Consider the following 10,655-nt stretch of genomic DNA (forward strand, 5'->3'; position numbering starts at 1 on the left):
GCTAATTAATTATATTCAAAGAAAAGACATCTGCTGGAAGCAAGTTGTGCCTTTGATCATTAGATCTTCATGAATGAAGGACGAATATCTTTTGACCTTTTTATTGGACAGAAGTGTATTTTGGGAGTTTTACAATCACCACTCACTCAATTATACTCTCAGGGTATTTTTGATTTGATTATGAAGCTTATAATTTTCAACTGGAGAATAAGAGCATTAGCAAGGTTACTTGTCTAATATACCAGTGGGGAGCTTGAATTAATTGTCAGAATTACTTTTTTAAATTCATGCAAGTGCATGTTTAATGTGTAACACAAGAGGCCGATTCAGTTTTTAAGGATGATGCTGTGCTCTTTTCATTTTATTTTCAGGTTCTAAAATTGTCCTATTCTATTATATATAAGCAGAAATTTCTGGCGTGTTTTGTATGTTGAGGTGAAAATCAGCCCAGTGTAATATTAATCTAAAATGTGGTAATGATTGGATTTTTTTTTTTTCATCTCATTTGCTGCACTATAGCAATTAGCTAGGTGGATAAGCATTAAAGTACACTGAAAGACTTGTTCTAAACTTTTGTTATAGGTGTCTAAAAATTAGGTATCTCTTTGTATCTCTTCTATTTTTTGGTTTACCACTGAGTAATTGCACAATATTTGGTTACTGTACTGATGTGGGATTGGAAGCAGCACATGCCAAAAAAATTGTTACTTATTGTTTTAACTGTTTGATGAGAGCCATAAAATATTGTTTATCTTTTATAAGAGTAAACCTGGTATTCTCTATTGGTTGTAAATGTTTGAATAACATGTAAAACATGTTTGTGATTATTTTTTTTACTCAAAACCTTTTAAAATTTGTGAATGGATAACAAGATGTATCGTCCCTTGTTTCCGCTGATGCCTCAGTTTGTGGAATGAAAACTTGATTTTGCCTTACAGGAGAATTTTTAAAAGGATATTTTTGAAGGATACCATTAGCCAATGAAACTGAAACATTTCTGTGGCGACATGTTGGTACTATTACAAACAGTTTTCTCGTGAAAACTGGTGCATATTTTGGTAGAGAGAATTTAGCTACTAATCTTGTCATTGAAATACTACACTCTAAAAAAATCCTGGACTTTACCATTAGTAAATATAAAAATCGTAAGACAATACTTACCACAAAAGTAGTTTTTTTACCAGAGTAGAGAGATTTGCTCAAAATACGAGATGTACCTTTTCTACAAATTTGGGCAGAGTTGACTAATGTGAGAAACCAGTATGAAGATGATTTATTCTTACTAAACTTGGGTTGTCCTCAATGTTCACCCAAAAATTAGGGATTCAAAGCTCAGTAAAATACACTTGTTTATTTTATAAAACAGCCTATGTAAATAAGTAATTTACGAGCATACTGTCTATCCACTAGACTAATAAGATACAAATATAATTTGCTTATCCTAATATTTCCCATGGAAATTAAATATTAACAAAGTAATAAATAACATAAATCTCGAGTAATCTTAGCTGCTAAGATAACATGAAATATTTGGTACATATAATAGAAGCAATTCTACGACGTATCACATGGCTCTGCTCCCTCGTCCTCTTGGATCTGCTTTTGTGAATTTGGTGCTTCATCATTTTGCTGAAGTGAAGTTTGCTCCATTGGTTGATCAACCTGATCCATAGGCTGCTGTGTTTCCTCCATGGGCTGAGAACGATTATTTGTGCCAGCTCCAATTAAAGCACCACGCATCAAAAGAGACCCAAGCATCAAACTAACTGTGCCAGAGACTTCACCATCTTCATCTAAAGTCCATAACGCATCGCGGAGTTCTGGATAAACTTGAATGAATTTGAGAAGTACTGGAAAGCAAAATCTAAATTACCAAACATTCAAGAGGTTCGAATTTCTAAGATATTTCTATTCCTTCCAATATTCCTGAGCATCCTTCCCACATACAATGAAAGTATCTACATTATATAAGTTATACTGCCCATTGCTGAAATCTTACACAAATTCTATTTTACCAACTGTTTACTTAGCTATCAATGAATTCAGGTGCGTATTTCCTAGAACTGTAGTCTATATAAGTGCAAGATTCCATTTATTGGCACTTTATAACCTCAGTAACTGACAAGACAATTCAAACTATTATACAATTGTCTGTAGTATTTGTGAAAACATTCCTAAAAAGCTCCATGAGCTGTGACCTTCATTTAAATGTTAAATTTATTTTTTACTGCTAACCATTACAAAATGCAGATATATCCTTTTATAAATATTGAAAATTTGTCTGTTTACAGCTGAATCTAATTGACTAGCTTGATAAAAATAGGTTATCGGAAGATGCTTCCTGCAAAAACTCACCTTTACACATACTTAAGGACACTGGGTGGGACAACCCAAGGTGGTCACCAGGAGGCAATGCTGCAGCCAAAGTACGTAACAAGGCCAAAGAGTGGCCCTGTCGTCTCGCGCAAGGCCTCACATACATTGTATCTAATGTATCACAAGCATATACGTCTTCTCCTCCCCATATGCTTGTACCTAAGAAGTATGAAATTTGTGCAAATACTTGTACTAGTAAGCTATTCTGCCCCAGGATTAAAGAAAATAGACTTAAGTTTTTATATTGTAGATATCCTTAACAGTAAAAAAAGTGAAAATTTAAACACTTCTTTATCCTGAAGAAAAGTTTTGATAATTCCTTCAATTACTTTACTAAATAAAATCTTTGTGAAAGATAATAATACAAGCAGTGCTGTAAAACCATGCAAAAACAACTTAATCCACTGCTCCACAACAAAATCTGAAAGCAACAGGAGAGAGAATGAGGTCGAAGCATAGAACTGACCCTTGCGTTTGAGCGAGCACATGCCAGCTGGGCGGTGGTGATGCCAGAGGAGGTAGGTGGGGTCTACAAGAGGACAGCAGCCATAGGGCACTTCAGCCTCTGCCTCGCGAGCAGCATAGTCCAACTGCGTCAGCACAAGCACCAGGAGACGCTCACCCAGGCACGAAGTCTGACGCAATAGGTCACTTTTCCACTTAGAAGCTAAAGCTAATTCCTATTCTATCTACGTGTTTTAATAACTTCACTGAGCAAAGATCACATATATTTCACAATTTCAACTTAGCAACAATAACCATGCATTAAAATGTAAACCATAGCTGTCTTACATAAACTGAATGAATCAACTTTCCCAACTGATAAGAAGACACTTACCCGAACCCATCCTGCCTTTGGCGAAGTGATACTTAATACTCTTTCTAATGGATGCCAATCTCCTTTGAGCCATATGTATTTATCTGTAAGGAATATATAAAGTGCACTCATCTGAGAATTTACCATCAAATATTCATCAGTTACATGGAGACGCTTAAGTCAAAGGTAGCTCAAGTGCCAAGAATAAAAGAAACTTGCTACGTGGAGAAATATTAAACCTTTACACAAACACAGCAAGGAAACTACAATCACTTTACCTTCACGACTATCAGTGTAAACAAGGATGCCCTTTTCTTCTTCATGTGTATCTTCCTCATTTTCAGCCCAAGAGTTCGGGGAAAAGACATTGCCCTGGCACGGCAACAGCCAAATCTTCAGCATTATTTTTCTTCTGGTGTTTGTCTGCATAAAGCAAGAGTGAATCTTAACTACCAAATTAAGACTAAAATGTGGAAGACATTGAATTAACAGATCAATGGTCTACAGTATATACTACAGAAAAGAGATCTGAGAGATGTTGGGTCATTCCCCACTTGAGGGAGACTTACTTCTAAAGTATACTGCGTACATTACAGTAACAACTGCGAAAAGGCTTTAATGCTTCAGTACATACATAATTTGGACACTGGAAAATTCTTCACAAAAAGCCTTATTCCTCCTGCCTCCTCTTGTTGTTTTGTTGTTGTTGTTGTTGTTGTTGGTTGTTGTTGTTTGTTTGTTTGTTGTTTGTTTGTTTGCGTTTGTTTGTTTGTTTGTTTTTTTTTTTTTTTTTTTTTGTTTTTTTTTTTTTTTTTTTTTTTTTTGTTTTTTTTTTTTTTGACAGAAAAACAAATTTAATTCCAAAAAGTCCATGTGTGATACTTACTGGGGCCCTGAATGGCTGTGAGTCTGTAACCATACGGCAATGTTCGTAATGCTTTCATAAACTTCAGAATCTGCAGGCATGATAAGGCTGTGGTGCTCATAGTGTATTGCAGTACCTGAAAACGACAGCCAATTAAATTGCATACATAAAAAATAAATCCAGTTATGTACCTAGGACATAGTAATAAAAAAAAAAAAAAACCCTCATTGCAGCTTCATCTTCTACCTGCACAACATGCAATGCCAAAAGAGGGCATCTGATACTTTACAGTGACCTCAGAACTTTTGGTCAAATCTAGTAATATATTTTGTAAAAAGTAATCGCTGGATGTGAAAGTATAAAATGGTGTTACAGTAATAATCACAAAGCGTAGAAAAGAACAATCCACTACTTGAGTGAAGCTGGGAAAATAAAGATTACAGCAGCACCCCCACTGATGGACTTCTTAGGATATAAAAGGCAATGATGCCACCATGAAAGCTTTGTTGATGGTAAGCTACTTATATGAACTAATCTGGATAAGATAAGCCAAGATTGGGTATTGTTTGAGCATTACAGTCCATGTGAGTAGGGGAGAAAATAGGTCTCGTCCTTAGTGCTGGGCACTTGTCTCTTAAGGGGCCGGCCGGCTAATGCCGTTTTTTTTAAACGACAGGACTTTGACATTCATACCACTTAATAAGGTGACTTGGGACATCTCCAAAACCGCATATGATTTTCACCTCTGACCTTCAGTTTTGTGACGCCAGGGCAATTTATCCCGAAAATAACCATTTTTTCAAATTCTATCTCCTCCTCCTTTGATATTTAATATTAAGACCTGGGATTACTACCATATATAGACCTGATGTAGACCTCCAATCAAATGGAGAGTTTTTTTTCTAAAAGTCATTTTTTTGCTAGATATGAATTTTTCAATATGGTAAAAAAATAAACCCTATAAATCACGAGAAAAAAATTTATAAAAAAAAAAAAAAGACAAAACAAAAATTGGAAAAAAGGGCTCTATTTGATTGTTCTATAATGTCTTTCTGAGTTACATACCAAATTCCAATGTTATAGCTTTAAAACTAAGTGAGGAGATAGATTTGAAGGTCAATAAGTATAGTTTTGAGATACGGGCGTTCAAAGTTTTCCTTCGTATTTCTATAGACAATGTTAATAAATAATGATTATTATGAATGTATATTTCTTTTTTGTGTATTAATAAACCAATACTATTTTATTTATCATAATTTAATCATAAATGATGATCCCTTTGTCATATATCGTAGCCTGGGGCACTGCTTGAGCAAGATGGGGCACTCCTTCTACGTAACCCTCTCTCTCCCCTTCACTAACTCGGCTTATTACAGCGAATTTTCTTCTGTATGTTAGCGAGATGTTTTCCTTGTATTTTCCTCGTTTGGCATGATGACATTCTTGCCGAAACAAAGATAAACAAACGTAAATGCAAAAGAGAATGTTAGAGGTGAGACTCGAAGGTGAACTCTTTTTACAAAGACACGTTTGATAAATCATGATTATTATGATTTCATATTCCATTTTGGGTATTAAACAAAAAAACCAAAAACTATGTTATTTATCATAAATGAAGATCTCTTTGCTCAAAGATCGTAGCCTTGGGCACAGTGTGACGTGTGCTGTCCAGGCAAGAAGGGAGGGGGCCGTTACTAAGCAACCCTCTCTCTTCACTAACTACGCGTATATTATGATATTCTGAATAATACTTGAGCGATTTTCTTCGTCTGTATGTTAGCGAGATGTTTTCCTTGTCTTTTCCCCATTGGCATGACGAACTTATTGCCGAAACATACATAAACTACGTAAAAGCAAGCAAATGTCACGAGGTGAAACTCGAACGTGTATCTACTTGAAGTCTATGGTCCAACTGATTCATGATTGGAACCAGATACTCGCTTATGCGAGCCACGGAAACTCTACAGATGCCATTTCTCACAATTTCTTTGCCAATAATTATCGAAATTTACGATAACAGAAGAAATGTTATTGTCATGATACAATATAAAGTTTTATGCATACTTACCTGGCAGATATATACTTAGCTATAGACTCTGTCGTCCCCGATAGAAATTCGAATTTCGCGGCACACTCTACAGGTAGGTCAGGTGATCTACCGCCTTTCCCCGCCGCTGGTGGCGGGAATAGGAATCATTCCCGTTTTCTAAGACAGATTTTCTCTTCCACCTGTCTCCTGAGGGGAGTCGGGTGGGCCATACACCGTATATATCTGCCAGGTAAGTATGCATAAAACTTTATTGTATCATGACAATAACATTTTTATGCATTCAACTTACCTGTCAGATATACTTAGCTGATTGGCACCTTTGGCGGAGGGTAAGAGACGCTAATCTACTGAAATAGACAGGAAACACATATGTTGTAGGTAATAAAATTAAAAACCTTGATTCCTACCTGTTAGCGAAAGACTTCATGGCTACTGCCTAGGAGCCTGTATCGCTTCAAGAGCCTCGAGAGGTAGTGACCTCATGCTAAGAGTTCTTGGTGGTCTGTTACCGGGGTCTACCCACTTACGCTCAGAACCTTAGGATCTTTGTCAATGGGGTCCTATCCCACTTACATGACAAAAACACCTTGCCTATTGGCATGATCATAGAGCACGACACTAATCCCGATCACTGATCCTCATTGGGGTTAGTACTACGATTGAAAGGAGTCATCCCCGAAAACATCCTTTCAGCAACCCAAACTCAACAACAATATTAAACTAATTATTAAAAATATTAAAAACAAATTTAAGGATCAGCGTCTGCTCCATTTCCCAGCATAGTATCCGCTGATACATAAGGTCCAAGAGCGAAACATTTATCGTATGTTATTCTACTCTAACATCCTTTAAATAGTGGGATGCAAATACTGAATTGCACCTCCAATAAGTTGCTGTTAAAATGTTTCTCATGGACATATTCTTCGTAAAGAAAGGGAAGTTGCCAACAGCCCGGACTTCGTGAGCTTTCACACTCAGCAGCTTTTAAAGAGTTCTCTTGGCAATTCCTATGAGCTTCGGTAATTATATTTCTGACAAGAATGCCAGTGCGGTTCTTTGACATCGGTCTCTTGGGGTTTCTTACCGAACACCAAAGACCTTGTCGACATCCCTGAAGCTGTGTCTTCTTTTCTAAATAAAATTTTAAGGTCCTGACTGGGCAAAGGGACCGATCCAACTCTCTTCCTACCAGAGAAGAGAGTCCTTGACTTCGAAACTTCTAGGCCAAGGTTTAGAAGGGTTCTCATTCTTCGCTAGGAAAGATCCTGGTAAAGAAATGACAGCCGAGTCTTTTCTAAATCCACCCGAGAGTCCAAAGCATGCAATTCACTGATCCTCTTAGCAGTTGCTAGAGCCAACAGGAATATGCATTTGCTAGTAAGATCTCTGAATGAGATTTTATCTATAGGTTCGAACCTGTCCGACATCAAGAACTTTAGGACAACGTCCAGGTTCCACTCGGGGGAATCGATGATCTCAATTTCTTAGTCTCGAAAGACCTGATGAGATCATGAAGATCCTTATTATTCTCGAGATTCAGCCCTCTGTTTCTAAAAACAGCTGAGAGCATGCGCCTATATCCCTTGATAGTTGATACGGCCAATTTGGATTCTTCTCTTAAGAAGAGGAGAAAATCCGCGATTCGGTTACAGAGGTATTGGAAGAGGACAGCTCTTCGACCTACACCATCTACGGAAAACTTCCCACTTCGATTGGTAGACCCGCAGGGTAGAGGCTCTGCGGGCTCTAGCAATTGAAGTTGCCACTTTCTTTGAAAAGCCTCTCGCTCTGACCAGTCTTTCGATAGTCGAAAGGCAGTCAGGGAGAGACTTTGGATGTTTTTGTGGAACCTCTCGAAGTGGGGTTGTCTGAGCGATCTGTCCTGTCTGGTAGAGATCTGGGGAAGTCCACCGTCCATGTCCAATACCTCTGTGAACCCAGATTCGGGAAGGCCAAAAGGGAGACAATTAGAGTCATTCTCTATTCCTTCCGATGCCACAAATTTTCTTACTACTTCCCCCAGCAATTTGAATGGGGGAAGAGGCGTATGCATCTATTGCCTGACCAATCCATGAGGAAGGCATCGATCGCTGTGGCTCTGGGATCTTCTTCTAGCGAGCAGAAGTTGTCTATTTTCCTGGAGAGGAACGTGGCAAAACAGGTCGATCTGGGGTCTCCCCCAGAGTGACCATATTTGTCTGCAGACTTCTGAGTGGAGCATCCACTCTGTCGGGGAGAACCTGGTTCTTTTTCTGCTCAACCTGTCTGCCCTTAGGTTTTTTACTCCTGGACAAACCTTGTACGCAGAATAATGCCCCGTTCCTCTGTCCAGGTTAATAGAGCTCTCGCTCATTTCGTTCAGAGAGAAAGAGTGAGTGCCCCCTTGATTCCGGATGTAAGCCAGAGCTGTGGTGTTGTCGGAATTGACTTGAACTACCGCCTCTCTCGACTTCCACCCGCTTCGAAGTATTCCAGGGCTAGAAAAAAAAAAAAAAAAAAAATGAATTGCCAGGAGTTCCTTCGCATTGATGTGCAGAGTAGTTTGTTGTCTGGTCCAAACACCTGCTACTTCCTTTGGACCCAGTGTTGCCTCCCCAACCTGTTTCCGAGGCATCGGAAAACAACACTCGGTGAGGGTTCCGAATCAAGAGGGACACCCCTTCGTTCCTTGTTAATGGGGTTAACCACCACTTTAGGTCTGATTTTATCCCCTGTTGGAATGGGAAAAAACGTCTGACAAGTCTCCTGTCTTTTGACTCCACATCCTCTTTAGATAAATTGCAGAGGTCTGAGATTTAATCTTCCCAGGGAAATGAACTGCTCTAACGAGGAAAGGGTGCCCAGCAGACTGGAGCCATTCCCTCGCCGAGGTCCGTTCTTTCCCTAAGAAGTTCGAGATCTTTTCTAAGCCTCGAGTAATTCTGTCTTGAGATGGAAACGCCCGAAAAACCCCGAGAATCCATCTGTATCCCCAGATAGACTATGTTCTGTCTGGGGATCAATTGTGATTTCTCGAGGTTCACGAGCAGTCCCAGAGATTTTGTCAAGTTCAAAGTCTTCTCCAAGTCCTTCAAGCACTGAATTCTTTCCGATTTTGCTCTTATTAGCCAATCGTCCAGATAAAGGGATATATTTATCCCCTCTAGATGTAGGCCATCTCGCAACGTTCATCATTAGCCTCGTGAACACTTGATGGGGGCCGTTGAAAGGCGAAGCATAGGGCTCTGAATTGGTATACTTTCCCCTGCATCATGAATTGATATTTCTTCGATGATGGATGCAGGGGGACATGAAAGTATGCATCTTGTAGTCTAAGGAGACCATCCAATCTCCTGGACGAAGAGCCGCAAGAACCGATTTTGATGTTTCCATAGAGAACTTTGTGTTCTCCACAAATCGGTTCAATGCGCTCACATCCAGGACCGGTCTCCACCCTCCCGAGGATTTCGGAACCAGAAAAAGACTTGTTGTAGAATCCTCGGGAATGCGGATCCCGAACCACTTCGATGGCCTCCTTTTGCAACATCTGTTTCACCAGTTGCAATAATGCTTCTTTCTTGGCAGGGTCCCTGTATTGGCTGACAGTTCCCTCGGGTTCGTAGTCAAGGGAGGTCTGTCTCGAAAGGGGATCATATATCCCTTGTTACCAGGGAAAGGGACCAAATTTCTGCCTGTCTCCTAGCCCATTCTTCGGAAAATTTCCGAAGTCTGGCTCCTACCGGTGCTTGAAGGACTGTTGTCTTATTTAGCTCTCTTGATAGGTCTGAAGGAAGGCCTACCTCTCTTCTGCACTCCTCTCTTCTTAAAAGAGGGTCTGGCCGAGGTACTTCCTCGAAAGGGCTGTTGAGGAGCCCGAGTCTCTCTCTTAATAGGACCCGAAGTCCTCGATTTCTTTGCAGATTGGGCCAAGAGATCTTGTGTGGCCTTTTCTGTCAAAAGAATGAGAAATATCTTTTACAAGATTTGAAGGAAACAATTGGTCCGACAGAGGAGCATACAGAAGAGATGACCTCTGAGTAGGAGTAACTGCTTTCGTCCAGAAAAGAGCTAAATAAGACTCTCTTCTTCAGAATACCAGTTCCAAAACAGAGAGGCCACCTCTCCTGATCCATCCTGAACCGCCTTTGTCCATACAGGAAAGAAATCACTATGAAGGACTTCTGGACTAAGAGATTCCTCCTCTTGTGTCTTTTTTGGGCCAACCACCCCAAGGGACCAGTCTAAGAAGTTAAAAACTTCTAAGACATTAAACAATCCCTTGAGGAGATGGTCCATCTCAGAAGTCCCCATGTGATCTTTGCTGATGACAAGGCTTGTCTCCTAGACGAAATCTACCAGATTCGAAAAAATCTGCTTCGGCAGTGGACGGGAGAGCTAGACCCCGTGGTTTGCCCGTCTCGTACCAAATTTCCCTTCTTCCCTGATAGTCTGGAAGGAGGGCAGGTAAAGACTGTCTTCCCCGCCTTCTCCTTGGATTCCAACCAATTTCCTACGAATCGGAGAGCCTTGTTCATGGAAATGGTTGGCTTCATTTTAATAAAAGATGA

At 39.7% G+C, this 10,655-nt stretch overlaps 1 pseudogene; it reads right to left on the reverse strand.

Annotated features, from left to right (window-relative positions):
- Positions 1-530: 530 nt before the first annotated feature.
- LOC135207531 (uncharacterized) lies at positions 531-4,237 on the reverse strand (annotated as a pseudogene).
- Positions 4,238-10,655: the final 6,418 nt, after the last annotated feature.

The sequence above is a fragment of the Macrobrachium nipponense genome, chromosome 32 (genome assembly GCF_015104395.2).
Source record: "Macrobrachium nipponense isolate FS-2020 chromosome 32, ASM1510439v2, whole genome shotgun sequence".
NCBI lineage: Eukaryota > Metazoa > Arthropoda > Malacostraca > Decapoda > Palaemonidae > Macrobrachium > Macrobrachium nipponense.